Source organism: Pteronotus mesoamericanus, unplaced genomic scaffold (genome assembly GCF_021234165.1).
Source record: "Pteronotus mesoamericanus isolate MK-2021 breed Mesoamerican mustached bat unplaced genomic scaffold, CSHL_Meso_final contig_20, whole genome shotgun sequence".
Lineage (NCBI taxonomy): Eukaryota > Metazoa > Chordata > Mammalia > Chiroptera > Mormoopidae > Pteronotus > Pteronotus mesoamericanus.
The window spans coordinates 25,448,463-25,467,474 of record NW_026555085.1 but is presented as its reverse complement, the minus strand read 5'-3'; the positions used below and the strand labels follow the sequence as shown (position 1 = coordinate 25,467,474).

The 19,012-nt window shown below is 35.2% G+C and overlaps 1 pseudogene; it reads left to right on the top strand.

The window, feature by feature from the left end:
- Positions 1–7,005: 7,005 nt before the first annotated feature.
- Positions 7,006–19,012, top strand: part of LOC129066844 (ADP-ribosylation factor-like protein 5A) — a 62,377-nt pseudogene continuing 50,370 nt past the window's right edge.

Sequence of the window (19,012 nt, the reverse complement as noted above, 5' to 3'; positions counted from 1 at the left end):
CCTAAAACAAAATCTCTAAGGCATATCAATGTATGCTAATAGATGTCCTTAGAGGTCACCAGCACACTGGCTCAGCAAACAGTAAGATGCTTATTCTCTATTTGAGCTCAGCTAGGATTCACTTCAAATGGCCATGGACTGAAATTATTTTTATAATTGAAATATAGCAAAACAAATACTCAAACTATAAATAGAAACACAGTTACATAACACGCTGATACATGTGAGCATCAAGGGATTAAATATCAGTCAGGAACATTTCTTTCTCTATTTATCCATTTCTATTAACAAAAGAAAATGAACCACTGTCTGAGATCACCTGAAGGAGGGCCACTGGCTATTTCAAAAGTATGGTCTGGAAGTGGTGAGCTAACATATTTTAATAAACCTTTTTTATTCTCTGAATTTGAAATTCAATCCCTGCATTGTTAGTTGGTCTCATATAAACCCTCTTTTCTTTGGATTTACTTTCAGACTACATGCTTGCTACTTTGTGTGAGAATCCTAAAGATTTGGGATGTGCTTTGGGAATAAAAAAATACCAAAAAAAAAAAAAGCCATTATTTCCCTCATATCCCTTTTTAAAAGACAACGGCAATTGTTTTAAATAAAAAAGGGTATTTTACTATGAGGAAAATTATGAAATGATTGAAGTGAATTGCAGTGTGCATATGCATATATACACCTATACAATCAAATAAAAGCCCAAAATATAAACTTCTCAAAAAATTTTGGTAGCCACTCATAGGGTCGAGCACAAATAATGGCCCTACTTTATTACATAAAAATATTTTATTTTATTTTATATACTGGTAATTCTGTAACATAGCACTCACACACTCAAGCCCACCATATGACATTGTAGGTGAAATGTTCAGATTGCTATCCATCTCATGTAAGACATTCACATACCCTACGAGCCACACTCAATGGTGTTACTTCAGTCAGACCCTGTATAAATACAAAACACACTAAAGAAAACCTCCAAACCCCAGTGAATTTAAATATATATGTATTGTGTGTGTGTGTGTGTGTATAAAAAAATATTTCAATAGTACAGTTTACATATAATTGCAAAATTAAAGATCTTTAGTTGCTTTTTTTCTCACTTGGATTAACAGACTCAACTTCAGTAAACTCATATATATGTAATATTTTTCAGTCAAGTATCTAAATATACATTTAAGTATCTAAGTTTCAATTCAAGTGTCTAAATATACATTTTTTATAAATTTTTAATAATCTATCATCCAAATAAAAAATGATTATGAAAGAAAGTATCTGGAAAGTAACTATTTATTCTTAAAAGAGATAAAAAAAAAAAATTAAAAACAATTTTTTTTTTTGGGGTTTTAAAAAAAGAAAAAAATTATAAGCAAATTCTAGTGTTTTTTGTGTTTGCTACCATTTATTAGGAAATTTGTTATTAGAGGTAGAAGTTGATACACTATTTAAGGCATCAGAATAGATATCAGCCCTAGCTGGTGTGGCTCAGTGGATTGAGCACTACTGACCTGTGAACCAAAGGGTCCCTGGTTTGATGCCCAGTCAGGGCACATGCCTGGGTTGCCAGCCAGGTCCCTAGTTGAGGGTGTACGAGAGGCAACCACAAATTGATGTTTTTCTCCTTCTCTTTCTCCCTCCTTTACCCTCTCCCTAAAAATAAATGAATAATATCTTTTAAAAAAGAAATAAAAAAAAAAAAAGAATAGACTTCAGACAAGATAACCAAGTCTCTGGTTAAGAAAATATTAAATAAATTTTAATGTGCTTAACAAGTATAGATTCTCCTGAAAATTCTAAACCAAAAGAAGACATTTAAGAAAGGTGACAGAGGTGTCGCATCTGTCTTCTCCCAGGAAAGAGAGATGATACATTATGGGGCTGTTCAACAGGGCAGTTGATAAATAGGCGTAGTCCCTCTATCACCAATAACTTCTGGAATAGGACACAAATAATCATTCCCAATCCACATGGAAAAACAATATGTCCAATGAACAAAAATGAATGAACAGTATGACACTCTGCACTCAGTCTCCTGAGAAAATGCCGAAGGACAGCGTACTTTCCTAAAGTATGTAAGTCCTTTCACCACCATCCCCGTTCACACTCTCTCAATGAACAGCACTCACTTCTTGGAATTTTTCCTCTTTTCATTCTGAGCTTACAACCGTGCCACATGCTCTAAACCTTCCAAAAGGCATTCTCTCCACCTCAGTCCTCTCCACATTATGCTCCCCCTCCTGACATCACCCCACACCACGTACTTCTCAGACAGGACCACCACGGGAATTTGCATTGCAACCCACGGGGCCAAAGCGACTGTGGAAAGCAAGATGTCTCCTTCCCCCCCACCGTGGTATTGTCCCCTTGCTACACAGGGAGGGAAGCACACAGAGGATCCTAAGGGGTCTCGTTGTTCTCTTCTTTGACTGCCTTCCTTGTCAGAAAGTGTCATGAGGAATTTGTGCATCTCAGAATCAGACTTCGGAAGTGTAAAAGCAGTGCTTGAAAGAAACCACCAGCATCTGGTTGCAGGGAATTCTTCTCTTTCTCTGTTTCCATGATGATGTGTGAAATCAGGACAGGAGGGAGAGGTCTTTCTTTTGATAATTAAAATTAATGTGCATGTGGTTGTTTCAATAAAGCTGATTCAAAGGCAGGCAGGCAACTAGCTAGCACTTAGGACAGGTTCTAGGTACTAGAAACTTACCTACTTTTAAAGGGTGGGGCATATGGGAAGGTATGCCTAATGTGTTACATACTTTAAAGAAATAAAGTCTCTAATGAATTGGGAAGAAATTCAGAAAACAGTCTATTGGAAGCAGCAAAAAATCTCTGCAGGATTAAAAGCCCTGTCTAAAAAACTGCATGTTACCTGGAATCTCTCTAGAGAAAAAGAAGCTGTGTCAAGATGTTGACTGGTATTTTTGGCTGAAATGCATACAAACTCTATTTGAATGATTAATGAAGAGTCATTGTTGGTACTTTTAAACACATTTTTGCTATAAGAAGCTTATTTTAAAAAGAATTTATTCATCAAAATATCACCAAATTTACACACACACACAGTTTTTATTCAAGTTTTAATCTCTATCAGCCTGAAACTTGGGGGCAGGAATGAGAGGCAATATACAGACCCAGCTCCAATAACAAATTTGAGTTGAGAGACAAATTGCTGTCATATAACCTATCCACAAATTTCATAGTGACTAAATAAACACATATGCAGCCTTCTGAATTTTTTAACAGTATTTTATTTATTTATTTTTAGAGGAGGGGAAGAAGAAAGAAAGAGAGAAACATCAATGTGTGGTTGCCTCTCGGGCATACTCTACTGGGGACCTGTCCTGTAACCCAGGCATGTGCCCTGAATGGGAATCAAACTGGCGACCCTTTGGTTCGCAGGCCAGCACTCAATCCACTGATCCACACCAGCCAGGGCTGAATTTTTTATTGAGTAGATGATAGTCTTTAAAATTGTCAGTATAATTGCTTTTCTTTTTCCTGTATGAAAAGCTCAACTTATTGGTCATGTAAAAAAGCATAGTCCTTCATATATAGAATATTCCAATAAAATGTAAATGATACTTCTAAATGTAATGATTGTTTAAGATTTTACCTCAGTGAGGTCAACCTAAATATTTCTAGCAGTACAGTAGTTGTTAATGTGCAGTGATTTTGCCCCACAAGAAACATTTGGCTGTGTCTGGGGACATTTCTGTCTGTCAAACTTGGAGAATGCTTCTAGCTTGTACTGAGTAGAGGCCAGGGAGGCTGCTAATCATCCTGCAATGCACAGGCACAGCCTCTTAATGAGGAATATTCAGCTTAAAATATCAGTAGATTGAGTTTGAGAAACCGTCTTCTAGAAGAAGAATGTATACTACTTTGTGAATGTTCTTTCCCTTTTACTTTCCCATTTTGCCATCCCCTATTAAAATCCATTCAGTGGTCTTCATTTGGAATGTTAGATAAGTCTACGTGACTTAACATGGGTACTTTTAACTATTTCACCTTGCATTGTCAGTTTCATGGTCCCACACTGTCATGCAAAAGGAGCACTGTTGGTTTTCATATTTCTGACAATCTACCTCAGGCCAGAGGAGAGTCTGGGGGATCTGGGCAAAGAGCATCTGCAGAAACCATTAGCTGCCACGAGGCTAGACAAAACTTGCTAGGGAGCTCATACTTAAAACATTAGACTTCTTTTTAAGACATTGAATCATGATGGAAGTTTATAAAAACCAAAAGCCTATATTAAGATTTAGGTTTTTTGTTTGTTTGTTTGTTTTTATCCTCACCCAAGGACAAGCTTATCAATTTTAGAGAGGAGGAAATGGAGGGCGAGAGTGGAAGAGAGAAATATCAGTGGGAGAGAGAAGCACTGATCAATTGCCTTCTCATGCATACCCCAACCAGGCCCCGAAACCACAACCTAGACATGTGCCTTAACTGGGAATCAAACCTACAACCTTTCAGTCTATAGGACAATGTTCCAACCAACTGGGCCACACCAGCCAGGGCTGTTTTGTTTTTTAAATAAACTTAATTTTTAGAGCAGTTTTAGGTTCACAACAAAATTGAGAGGAAAGTAAAGGGATTTCCCATTTATCCCCTTCCCCCACAAATAAAGAGCCACCCCGTAATCTATATAGCCCCTGAGAGTAGTATACCTGTTACAACGGATGAAATTATATGACATATCATTCAGCCAGAGTCCATAGTTTACATTAGGGTTCACTCTTGGTGTTGTATATTCTATGGGTCTGGACAAAATTTTAATGACATGTACCCCACACTGTAGTATCATAAAGAGCATTTTCACTATCCTAAAAATCCTTTGTGCTCACATACTCATCCCTCTCCGTCCAATTCCTGGTAACCACTGATCTTTTTACTGTGGAAAAAATCTCCACAATTTTGTCTTTTCCAAAATATCATATAGTATTTAGTACTTTCAGATTTGCTTCTTCCACTTAGTAATATGTACTTAAGTTTCCTCATATTCTCATTGCTTAATAGCTCCTTTTTAGTGCTAAATAATGTTCCATTTACTGAAAGTACCAGTTCATTTATTTGTTCACCTACTGAAGGACATCTTGGTTGTGATGCTTCAAAGTTTTGAAAATTATGAATATTAACATTTGTTTTTTAAGGGCAAATTATTGATACAAATTCTCTAGAAAAGAGCAGTCATTAGAGGTAGAGTAGAAAGAAATATTTGCTCATTTTTGGTCAAAGTATTTATCAAATACAATTGGACTGATTTTCTCTTCTGTCTCCCATGCTAAACCATAGTGTACAGAAACCAATATAATACTTCATTTTGTATTCCTGGTACCTAATAGGGTACATGGCAGATAATAGATTCTAAGTAACTGATGAATAGATAAACTGAGTTTGTTTCTTCAACTAAAAATAATTAGGTTTGATGAATGATACTTAAAAATGTATAAAGTAATTTAGAATTGGTAGTTGTTTCGCTAGAAAATTAAGACAAAGTTATCCATCTCATTCCTATTCTAATTTGAAATACTCCCTCTGCCCCATAAATAAAGTATTTCTAATTTGAAATACTCTCTGTCCCACAGAAAATTTTCACATGTGAGTTAATTTTATATCATACAAGGCATACAAGAAGGACAGGTTAGGATACACACTGAGAAGGTAGGAAAAATCCTGCAAAGGGCCAGGGTAAGAAAAGAATATTTTATTGTTTCACTTGTTGTCAGGCATTGTGCTGAAGAAAAAAAAAATGAGTAGGATATTATCTCCTTTTTGAGCAACACACTCAGGCAAACCAGGGGACAACCCAAAAAGGCTATGAGCAGGTTTTCTCAGTGAGGGGGTAGATTAGAGAAAGCAGAACCACCTAAGAGACTTTAACACACTCCATACCCCTCTTCTTCATCATACCCCAATTTCTTCCTCCTTAGAGTGACTGCCACAATAAGCCACTCATTGAGCGGCCCAGGCGTTATTATTTCTTAGGAACCAAGGAGGTCAGATTGGTTAAAGGGCTGAGAATCATTACTGGATTGAGCTGGCATAAAGAACAAAGTAAACAATGACCAACTTTTTTTTTTTCATTTAAAAAGATGCCTTTGCAGGAAGGGAATAATATTTCTCAGAGTATTACAAGTTTGTACTTTAAGTACAAATAGATTTCAAGACTTCTAACTGTGGTGTTTTGTAAAATACTGCTGAAACTAAAGTGGTTCTCAAACTTGGGTCAGTACCAGAACTACCTGGGGGACTTGGTGAAAGTACAAAGGCAGGCCTTGTCCTACCTGTCAAAGTAAAAATACACTGGACACTTGTTGAAAACTGCAAGACCATTTTATTTAGCCTACTGCAGTAAGGGAGAGAGATTTTAGTATAGGACTGAGCTCAGCTCTGCAGAAGCAAAAGGTGGGAGGGTTTTTGATTGCTAGGATGAGCTAGTGGAAAAGTGCTGAAGGATGTTGGGGCGAATCTGTAAATGTGATTAGAGCATCTGTGTTTATTAATTGCCTATTATCAAAGTTATCCTCCTACCATCCTTTCACAGAGACAGGGAGATGGGGGCACCATTTTCCTTGATTACATTTCAAAGGGACCAAAGGGATGACTCCAAGATCCTTGAGAAAGATATTAATCGGTTATGAAAATGGCAAGAGGCTGAGGGAAGTTTTATATCTTAAAGGGGCAGAGAAAGAATTTCCAATTGCAAGTTGCTAAAGCAAATGCTGTAAGGAAAAGAGGGATCAGGGGCTTGCAGTCTAGAAGGAGCCTGTTTAGGCAGCCACCCTGGAGGAGCTGAAGGAGGACAATGGCCCAAGAGGTTAATCGCAGACGATGTGATGGGGATGTCCCTGAGCCAGGTGAGTGCCATGGTGGTGACAGTGGCAGTGCCAGGGCCCCACACATATTAAGACAGCATGGGTTTGTCTTCCAGGTGGTTCCTAGGAAGCAGCAAGCGGTCGGTGCCCAGCGCCCAGCGCCCAGAGACCAGCAGCCAACATGGGAGCAGCAGCAGCAGAGGCGGAGGCTCCAGTGTGCCATTCTGCTCCCCGTCAACGTCAACCTGATCCGGGGGGTGGGGGATGGGGAGGCCTGGAGGCCCAGGAGGTTGGAGGGAGTCCGCTGCCCATTCTCATCACCAAGATATGAGAACTGTTCTATCACCAGGAGCACAAAGTTATCATTGTTGAGCTGGATAATGCAAGGAAAGCTACCATCCTTGACCAGTTTTCTATGAACGAAGTTGTATATACATCCCCTACCATAGGAAGTACTGTAGAAGAGATAGTGATTCACAGTACACGTCTCCTAATGTGGGACATTCGTGGCCAAGAATCTCTGTATTCTTCCTGGAACACTTAACTATAGTAACACAGAGTTCGTTATTGTTGTTGTGGACAGTACAGACAGAGAAGGCCTCTATAAAATGTTAGCCCATGAGGACCCAAGGAAAGCTGGATTGTTGATTTTGGCTAATAGACAAGATGTTAAAGAATGCCTGACTGCAGCAGAAATCTCCCACTTTTTAAAAATAACTTCTGTTAAAGATCACCAGTGGCATATCCAGGCACGCTGTGCTTGCTGGAGAGAATTGATGCCAAGGGCCTGGATGGGTGAGATGACAATTTAAGATCAGATGATCTCTACTGACCTCTTCTCAGAGACTTTGTCCAAAGTGCTGGGCTTTCCCTAAAAGCTGCAAAAATTAATGGTTGAACTACCACATATTTATAATAAATTGATTTAAACTTAATCTATAATAAGAAAAACGAAAACCCCTTATTTGAAAATGGGGATGGAGTCTCACCTTTCAGTTGTTTCCTCATTAGTTTCTTCCAAAACAGGGTCTTAAAGCTGTGATTGACATTTTTCCCATAATGAGTTCTCTCAGGACATTGTGTATCCTGTAGTATGTACAAAGGGAGAAGAATTTTTAACTTTATGAGCTGTATCATCAGTATAATCCTCCTTGGTTGAATGTTGTTCTTATTCTATTAGGTCAAAATATAAATCAGCAGAGGTATTTAGTTCCCAATATTTTAAAATGTAATGTTACTTATAAAAAGTATTTTTCACAAGACTGTGTAAGTGTTGTGTATATACCTCAAGTCTGAGTTAATGGCTTTGATTTATGTTCCAAAGAAAAGTGAATAGCAAAAACTTGTAACATTTTTAATTGAAACAATAATGAGATGAGTACTGGCATTGGTTTAAATACTAATTTATGTCCTCTGTATTATACTAACAGAACCCAAAATCATTGAGCTGCCCTTAAAAAAAAAAAAAAGGAAAAAAGAAAAAGTTTGGGAAAAAAAGGAAGAAACCTGTTTAGAAGTTTAGTCAAGCTAAGGGGAAACTTAAGACCATCTTGATCATACCTCAATGAGTTTTGTTAGTTTTCAGGTAAAAATCTAAGGGTACCCAGATTTGAAACCACTGCTTTGAAATATTTTTAAAAATCTCTCAAAACTATCCCAAACTAATTAAATGGAATGTTGGAAAAGTAACATTATCATATCAATTTGACTTCTAGAGTTCCCTTACTATTTATGACAGGAAAATAAGTGTAACTTTTATGTGAGATTTAAGAATGAAAAATAGAACTCAATTGTAGGGTTTCCCAATAAAATATAGGGCACATGGTACATGCCCATTTTCTGAAATTCAAATTTAACTAGGTGTCATGAATTTTTATTTGTAAATCTGTCCTCCCTGTGATGGAAATCATGACTAGGCTTTCCCTAACAGCACACAGAAAGTTCCTAATTAAAAATCTCAAAGTTATTGCCTCAGTATTGTCATGGAGAATTTTTTTTAATCTCACCCGAGGAGATGTTTTCATTGTTTTTAGAGAGAGAGAAAGAGAGAAAGGAAGGGAGAGAGAAAAACATCTACGTGAGAGAGCAGCACGAATGGCTGCCTCCTGTACATGCCTAGACCGGGGATCGAACCCACAACCTAGGCATGTGCCCTGACCAGGAATCAAACCACCAACCCTTCAGTTATAAGATGATGCTTCAGCCAACTGAGCCACAATGGCCAGGGGTGGAGAAACATTTTTTAAATAAGTCAAGACAAACAGGAGTCTTTAGCCTATTAGTACAGAAATCTTTTAGGATTTGCCATTTCCTAAACATCCATTCTCCACAATTCAGTTGGCTTAACAATGCAATCTTCTGAGGTGCCTATGGCCAGGTGTCTCTCTCAGCCATTGTTTGTGAGGCAAACCTCTGCTTCTTGGGATACCTTGATTTGTGGAAGCCACTTTCTTTCTTTTAAATGTGAGGAGCTCAGCAGGCAGAAATATAAACATTTTTTTTTAAACCAGGTTCAAAGAACATGAACAATCTCCAAAGGACATACATAATCAATTGCCTCCTAAATAATAAAGCCATAGGTTCCAGATCCCACTGGATTTTGGTTCTGTGACTATTTTATCTGCTTGGCTTAGTTATCAAAGGGATCGGTTTTTATCCTATAATGACAAAAGTGGGTCTACACGACAACTTAATAGCAAAAGCCATTTCTTTCAATCATATCATTTAAAAAACTGCCAGGTAATTAACTTCACAGCAGTTTTGTTAGCAAAGTACTACCACAGACAAAATGAAACACTCCTTAATAATTGATGGTGAAATCTGTAGTTAACTACTGTTGAGCTAGTATAATCACTAACAGGAGAAGACAGAGGAGAATAACTGTGAGATGCTGGAAACCAGAAGCCGCAGCTCCAAAAGGCCAAACTATAAAAGAAAGAAAGTGAGAGATCAAAAACAAGAAGTGAAAGCATTATTTACAATACCTATATTTTCATATGTTTATGGGCTAAACAATAGATTATAGTGTTCAAAGCACAACAGGAATTCCCCTTTGAAAGACACTTTCTCAGAGGTCTTTAATTTGTGTGAAGACTCAAATAAGAGAACACAAAGACATGATAAATAACCAAAATTCCTTAAAAGCACATGAAATATTCAGTTAAGCCAGTGATAATGGTTCATCAAAGCAAGCACTTTATTTCCACTTTAAGGCCTTGGTCTTGTCCATTTTACTGTCCTTTAACTAAATGCTATTGACAATGACTCTACTTTCCAGGTAAAGTGTGACTGTTGTTTTGTTCCCCGTACACAAACTTCTAAATAACTTTGGCAAAAATGGTTTGATTTCAAAGAAATCCTTAAATAAATAAAACCTTTCATCTACAACAAAGTGAAATCCTGAGTCTCTCTGACCCCACTTTGTTTGGACCTGTTCTGTTCACATGGCCTTCAGGCTAATAGCTCCTACTTTAGACATGCCCCTCTTATATTCCCTTCCCTTGATTTAAAAGAAGCCTGAACTTTGGTTTTACTTGGATTTGAGGACCAGCAAGCGCCCCTCATCTTTTCCAGCTGGCATCATCTTGATCAATAAACCTCTCCTAATTCCAAACGCCAACATTTTGAATATTGGCCTTTTTGAAGTGTCAGGCACACAAACTTTTCCACATTAATAACATATAAAATATCGACAATTTCTTTTATGCAGAAAACTAAAAAAACTAAAGGCAAAGAAAATAATTTCCTCTCCCTCAAATGAATGTATAGCTCGGCTTCAATAACTAGGTTACCATGCATTCTGAGCAAAATAATAAAGAATGGAAAGACAAACCTTACGCTAAAGATAATTTCTTAGCTGTTACACTGGCATATTGTTAAAATGATGTATGCAATATTGCTTTGATCTGAATATCACTAAATAGCATCAAGTCTTTCCTATCAGTAATTATCTTTCAGTATAAATAATAATTAAACTTCTATTTTTTGTATTAGGGAGACCCAGATACTGAACATGCTACAAAACTGCTAGGGGCAAAGCTCAGAAATAGAAAATAAAAGTTTCCATTTTTGTTAATCTTTTCTAAGCAGCAGACCACATTATATCCTTGGGAATTATTTTTAATAAGTTCTTAAAAAGGAAAAAGCAATGATGTTGTAGAAAAAGCACATAGGGCAAGGATAAGTCATAAACAAAAACCTGCATTGCAAAAGACTTTTGTGGTGCCTATGGTGACATTAGAATATCAACAATGCGTTTTAAACAGGTCCATAATTTCTGGTACAATTCAAAAATAATCACTAATGTGCTTTTTAACTTGCAATTTTCAGAGCCATAAAGCTTAAAATTCACTCTGGAAATATTGGGGCTCTTTATTTTAAAATTTGAGAAAGGAAATGCCTGATATCTTTTCTGTATGTTCTTGTTCACAGACAAGCACATATGAAGAAGCTCTCTGAGTCTATGAGAGGAAGATACTCTTGGTCCATTACACAAAGAACCACGGGAGGGGAAAAAAGAGAAAAAAGGCAAATAGAGAGATGAGTACTTAGCTGCCTCACCTCAAATTAATACACACAAAAAAACTATTTTTCCCTGACTCAAATATTTTAATCACCCTTAATTTCTAGGTAACAAAAAACAATAAGTAATTGGTTTAAGTCAAATATAGCCAAGTTTCTGACTTTAAGGTGAGACAAATCCTCTCATTGTTTAAGCCAAAACATAATTTATAAAGAAGATTTCAGGTAGATAGTCCAAATTCTAGAAAATATTTTATTATGGACAGTTTGTGAGATTTCCTTTAAAGAACTCTAACAATACACAATATTTTACATTCTTTTTAATTTCCTATTTAACTAACTGGAAGTCCTTTTCACAAATCTGAATTAAATCTGGCTCTGATTATGCCATTATACACACAAGCATGAAAAAAATCATAATGGTTAAATTTAAAATAAATTCCTAAGATAAATACTAAAATTAAAATGTTTTGTAAATGGCCAGACTATTCATTTCCAGTCCAATCAGTTGTCTTTAACTCAAATGGACTGACTTAAGCAAACTGTTACATCCCTGGCTTCAATCATAATTACAAACCAGTTATGTCCCTGAGGATTCAAGGCGTGTCTACTCTGGGTTCCTATAGCCTGTAGACTGGCTCATGACTAAGACCACTGAGGAATGACCTTGCCTTTTCCTGTCCTCATGCTGCAGCTGCAAAGTGGGGCACATGGCATAAAAGGCACCTTGTATTATAACAGCGCCTAATCTGAGACACCCTCCTACACACACACACACACACACACACACACACACACACACACACACGTCTGTGCAGTTCTTCCCCTGTAAAAAATATACTTCCTGACTCTCCTGCTATGAGCTTCTCACATTAGAATGAAGAATTTGGGGTTTTATGACCAGATATCTTTAGTTATATATAAGCCCTCAACAGGCAAAGATCTCCTTGATGAGTCTGGCTATGGCTCACTATTTCATATGAGCACAGCTCTACCTCAAAACGGACTCCATGACAGGAGTCTATTGTTTCTAACTAGATACTTATGTGTGGAAAGATTCATGGGCATGTCCATTGTCTTGTGCAGATTTCAAGAGAAAGATGTCCAGCTTTCTCTATTTTATCATTTTGACAGTGTAAGAATTTTTGAAATGTTTAGTTTCTAACCAATACTCTTGAAAAATGTTTTACCTCTAAACATTGCTCACTTTGGGTCATTGATTTATTTTGCTTTATCAAAGCTGAATAATGTCACAATTTAACAAAGATTATTTAATTATTCTGTTTCTAGGTGGCAGGTGAATTTAACATGAGTACATTTTTTGATTCAGAAAATAAAATCAGGCTTTTCAAAGTAAAATATAATAATATTTTATAATAAAATATTGCAATAATAAAATATAATAAGCTCTTTAATTTCAGTTACATATTATTTCAGATTACAGGTAAATCCTTCAAATTAGTTTGTGAATAGAAAATTTATTGCACATGTTAGTGATTCTAAAACTTAGCTTTTGCTATAAAACATATGCTAAACTCCAACACCATCCCCTTGTATCTTTTTAGGTAATTGCAACTGGATCATAGGTTATGTACTGATTTCTACAAAGTTAGCTTACAAAAAATGATAAATTTTTTGAAATTTCTCATGTGATTAAAAATAATTTATAAAAACGATACTCCATTCTATTGAATTAAAGTGTGAGATGTATTCTACATCAAATCATTGAGTAAATAAATTTTGAGCTATTACCAGATTCAATAGGCCAAGATTCTAAAGATTCTAAATTAGTGTATTTATTTCCTACCACAATTAGGTTACAAATGCTTTTTAAAGTTACATATAATTTTATGAAACAGAGAAAGGGCTAAGGAATATTTTTAGGGACTTAGGATATTTTTTCACTTGCCAAGGAAATAAACAAACTTATTGTTGTGACTGGCTCTTGATAAAAGGATAAAAATAAAAACAATAATCCCTATTTCTCCACCTGTCCAAAATGGTTTAACTGAAAATTATGCTACTTCTGTAAAGGCTTAATGAAAAGTAGAGTTTTATTTCCTTTTTATGGTCTAAAAATGATGTGGCCTGATGGGTATATTAAATATTTTACTAAAATTATATCCTGTGTTTATAAATAAATTATATATACATGCATGGTGGGACCTGTATCCCAATACCTACAATGTTTATTATGTATCAGATTAATCAATTCATGTAATCTGAATTGACAGTAAACAAATATCAGAAAGTAGGAGGAAGGAAAAGAATGAAAGGAGAAAAAGAGACCTATATACATAGATTATATGTACTTGTGTACCCAGTAGTCAAAATATGAATAGAGAAAGGTGTTTTTATGTACAAAAAGTGAAACACATTCCTAAAGTTTCCAAAAAGCCAAAAGTATCTATTTTTTCAAACACTCACATAGAAAGCTTGTTTTAGAGAATAAATATAGCCTCATCATGCTCAGGAAGGAAGGTATAATGAGAGGAGGACAGAGCCCAGGGTGCTTATTTACAGGTCTCCTAGGTGCCTTTCCCTGCTGATTTACTGAGGTGCCAAGGAAATATCTTTGGAAGAAGTCTGTTCCTTTTTTAAGGGAATAGTTACTGCTCTGACATTCAGCCATGCAGCAGAAAGATAAAAATAAAGTAATTTTTAAGTAAAATACCTATTTTATTTATGCCATATTGGTTTTTATAAATCATTAATATTTGGACAACAGCAGCTTATATGGAATTATATTCTAATCTTCACTGACAAAAATAGTGCATGTCAGTGTTTGTGATGTCATTAGGTTCTGATATTATTCCAAACAAACTTTAGGTAACAAAACACTGCAAAACAGACCTGGTAAACAGGAGAAAAAATGTCAAGGGGTAAAATTGAGCTACATTTTTGTTGTTAAGAAAAAAAATAGATAACTTTTCTGATTAAGAAGTTGTCCGTGGTTCATAACATAAAATGTATAAAACTTACGTTACCCAGAGCAAACAGAAATGACCACACTAGGGCTATGTGAAATTCTGGGAAGGTGGGAGCCCCTGTTTCCCTCTGGTCTTGAAGCCAGTGCAACTACTAATTACAATCCTTCCTCCCTGACTCCCCATTGCCTATAATATATATCAGCAGTAGAAGAGAGACCTAACAGGCACAACCCACATCGTGAAATAGAACTTCCAGAGGCAAAGACAATTACTGAATGGAAAAACAATAAGCAGACATAAGAATATTGAAGTTCAGCATGACAAAAGACTTTCTAAACATAAATGACATTATTTTCCAATTAAAAATTCAGTAAATAAATTTAAGGAAAGGATGAACAGTTCTAAAAAAATCTCTTGGGCCACTTATTTATGTAACAAAAGGACGAATATTTAAGATAGATAGATCGATAGATCAATAGATAGATTAGATAGATGGATAGATAGATAGATAGATAGATAGATAGATAGATAGATAGATAGATAGATAGACAGACAGACAGATAAGTAGATGAGGGGATCCCCCAGAAAACAGAATTATCTTCTGGAGGGCAGGCCTCTTGTAGTACAGGCTTCCCCCTCTAGGTGAGTGTTCTAGGAACCCATCTGTTTATCAGTGTACCAGCTGATAGTTTTGTAAGAGACTGCGTGGGGCTTCAGTGAAATGGGTTTTTTTTTAAGACTTTCAACACATTTGCCCATTTCATGATGGGTGATTTACAAGTGCACCTGCCCACACCACACTGACTGTTCAGCAGTTTTTGACCAGCATGACCACCCCCACCCCCTGCCCCACCATCCCTGTTCACTGACCTCACCCCAACTGACTTTTTTTTTGTTTCCCTAGATGAAAAAGTCCTCAAAGGGAAATGGTTTACCAATATGAAAAAGGAAAACAAACAAACAAAAAATGGCAGAAGCACTAAAAGGCACCAAAATCAATGAATTCAAAAACTGTTTTGAACAGTGGAAAAAATTGTCTCCAGTATTGAGACAAAATGAATGCAGTAGGTTTATTGCATCAAATGGAGAGTACTCTGAAAGTGACTAAAGTTTAAACAAACATGTAAGAATAAATACACACTTTTTTATAAATAGATTCCTTTTCGGGGGACTCATATACATCTTCAAAAAAATAAGAGAATTCAAGTGCAGATCACAAAGGATAGGTGATTCAGAAGTGGAGAAAAAATGTGATAATGACACAAAAAATAGATAAAATTTCTCTGAACTTCAGAAAAAATTGAGTCCTCTCAGTCCCCTAATTAAAAGGGCTCACCAGATTCCAAAAATGTTTGACACACAAGTAAGCGCAAACTAGCACTTTTACCAGTTATTTGAACAGATGATTCAAATTCTTAAGAATGAATGAAGAAAATCTTACAACCTCCTAGCCAGAGAGTACATGAAAAACTACAATAGGAAGTAAACCATACCCAAATCAGAGCAATACTTCAAGACAGGGGAAGATGAAAAGCAGAAGAAACAATAATAAGAGGGTAACTGTATAATAAGATAAACAATATAGTAATAATTCAATTGAAAGACAAGTCATCAAAGTGCTAAGTAGTCTTATTAAAACTCAGGAGAAGTTAGGTCTCATATGTGCAAGTATATCTCTTTTTAAAATGCATGGCATGGTGCTGCTGGGTTTCTACCAGATTCATGCACTTATCCTAATACTAGTATAATCTGATTCTGTATCCAACGTTGGGATCAGTACACTCTGAAACACTGGTCTTTGTAGATTCTGAAGGTATTGATTTCATGCAAGGATTTGATAGGATGGATGGTCAATGAAAGAAAGACAACCCTCAACCTCTCTATATTCCCTGAGACTTAGGATATCTAAGTACATCTTTTCCTTGGTCTGTACTTGACATATCACTGTTATACATGTTATATAATTACTGACCATTTGGAGTATCTGTTTGCCCTAGATATAGCTCTCCTTTTTAAGAACAAGGAAAAAAAGAAAATCAAATGAAAATTTTGGTAACAAATTTTTTTTTAAATGAGCATATGAAATTAAAAAATGAGCAAGTCACAGGAAACAGAAGTATGTGTCCTCGTTATGTTTTCAATTTTAAAAAATATAAATGACTGTAAAAACAGAGGAGAACAAAGATGAACCGATAAAAAAACAGCCTAAACTAAAAGGTTATTTTTCTAAGAGGTAGAGGAGCTGAATGAGACAAAGATTTTAAATACCCCAAACCATGGTCATTGAATTTAAACTGAAGACCTCAGAAGCACTAAAGATTAGAATTATCACAACAGAAGATATTATTGGGAAAAAGTTCTAGAAATTTCATCTATAATGCAGAAAGAATAAAAGATAAATGGCATAAGAGAATATAGTGGATATGAGGGAAGCGATTTACCATTACAAATAATTGGAGCTACTGTGGGCGGGGGGGATGGAATCAGAATAGTACAAAAGGTTATAATAGTATGAAAGATTACAAGAAAACTTCCATAAACTTAAAAAATACATATGAGTCTATGTATTAAAAAGAACTCATCATAGTTACAGCAAAAAGAAAGACAGAAAGAAAGAAAGAAAGAAAGAAAGAAAGAAAGAAAGAAAGAAAGAAAGAAAGAAAGGAAGGAAGGAAGAAAGAAAGAAAAGAAAGAAAGAGAAAAGAAAGGAAAGAAAGAAAGAAAGAAAGAAAGAAAGAAAGAAAGAAAGAAAGAAAGAAAGAAAGAAAGAAAGAGAAAGATAGAAAGAAAAAAGAGAAGAGAGAAAGAAAGAAAGAGAGAGAAAGAAAGAAGGGAAGGAAGGAAGGAAAGAAGGAAGGAAGGAAGGAAGGAAGGAAGGAAGGAAGGAAGGAAGGAAGGAAGGAAGGAAGGAAGGAAAATAGGCCAATATCCGGACATATTTTCATAAATTTTTAATTTTAAAAATAAATAATGATTCATGGATACTTAATAAAGAAAGAATAAATTTGTGTAAAAAAAAGAAAAATCAAGCCATCTTAATTAAAGAATAAGACACAATGGAGCAACATCTATAGAATTTCGAGCAAAAGAACCTGAACCCAAGAGGTCTGTACTTAACTCTGCTGGCATTTTTAAATGAAGTCAACAGAAATATATTCTTCATACTGTGGACTCAGAAAATATTTCACTGCAGACACCAAAACTGATTTCCTATATATTAATGAGTAAAATGTGCGACAATAAAATTAAAAAGCACTAGAAGAAAATGTCAGTACTATTATTCTGTCCTTTTGATAAGGAAGCATTTTTAAGCATTAACACAAATGCAGAAAACATAATAAAAGAGGTTAAATAGATTTTACTTGCAAAAATTAACTTGCACACATAAAAATTAAAAGCCAAAAGCAAATAAACTTTAAAAATTAAGCCCATACATAAAGAGGGCTATTATCCTTGATATATCAGGATATTTTATACAGTGGTAAGAAGAATAACTCAATAAAAAGGTAAAAAATATGATTAAGTTACTAAAGAAAATTGAAAATGCATTAAACATTAAAAAAATGATCAACCTTGCTTTTAAACAAAATAAATGAATTGAGACTAATGGCAATTTTTTTTTGACAATGTTGACTAGAGTTCATGGGAAATACATACTTTCATATACTGTTCCATGCAATGTAGCTTGACATAACTTTCCTGGAGAGCTTTTTGGCAACATATATTATTATCTTTGAAATATGTATACACCTTAGTAGAGCAACTCCAGTTTTGGAAAATTACCCGGCACTGCATATAGTGGCCTAAAATGTGATAGCCAGAGAAGACCAAGAGTACTTGACAGTTTGAACAGACTACCATGCTTCTGGAAAACAGGATACTACGTAGCCACTAAAAGTGGTACAGAATATTTAAACTGATTAGGATTTTCAATAAACATTAAGTAAATTAATGAATAAATGATAAATTGATTCAAAAAAACAAAATACAGCACATTACTAATTTCACTTAAATTGACAATGAATGTGTAGAATATACATTGAAAAATAACTAAAAGATCTTTACCAAAATATTTATCATGATTATCTTTCAGTGATGTAGTTATTGGTGATATTTGTGGATTTCACTATGCTTTCATGAAATGTCCAGAATTATTATAGTATGCATTGACTGATATAATAGAAAAAAGTGCAAAGATTTTATGTAAACTACTAGAAACAGGGTAAGAAATGTAGCTATTGTAAAGCATTAACTATAATGTTAAAATAATGTAATCAAATAAAGTACCACATCAAATCTAAAGACAAAGAAAGCTAATATTACCATAAATGTTTACTAAACACTTATTTTTTTGTATTAAACCTTATAGTCTCATTATAGTCATTTCCCTCTTGTACAGAATTACTACATTATATATGAGACTTGTCAGTTTCTAGTATTTGAAACCACCATCCTAGACTATCTCAAGAGCTTGAACATTAGTTCGTTAATTGGAATATTTTCAGGGCACAGTATAACACCTAGTTCCTAACACCTAGGGTGATTAATAAATGTTATTTTAATAGAACTGATCTGCTGAACTAAATTTATCACAGTCATATGATGGCCCAAGAATTGATTTTTACATAAATTATCACCCTAAACCAAAAGAGATGATGCTTTCACTATAATAATTTTTTTGGCGCTATCTACCAGAAATTAGGGTAAGACAGGGTGAGGAAAATTTCCCTGCTTCCT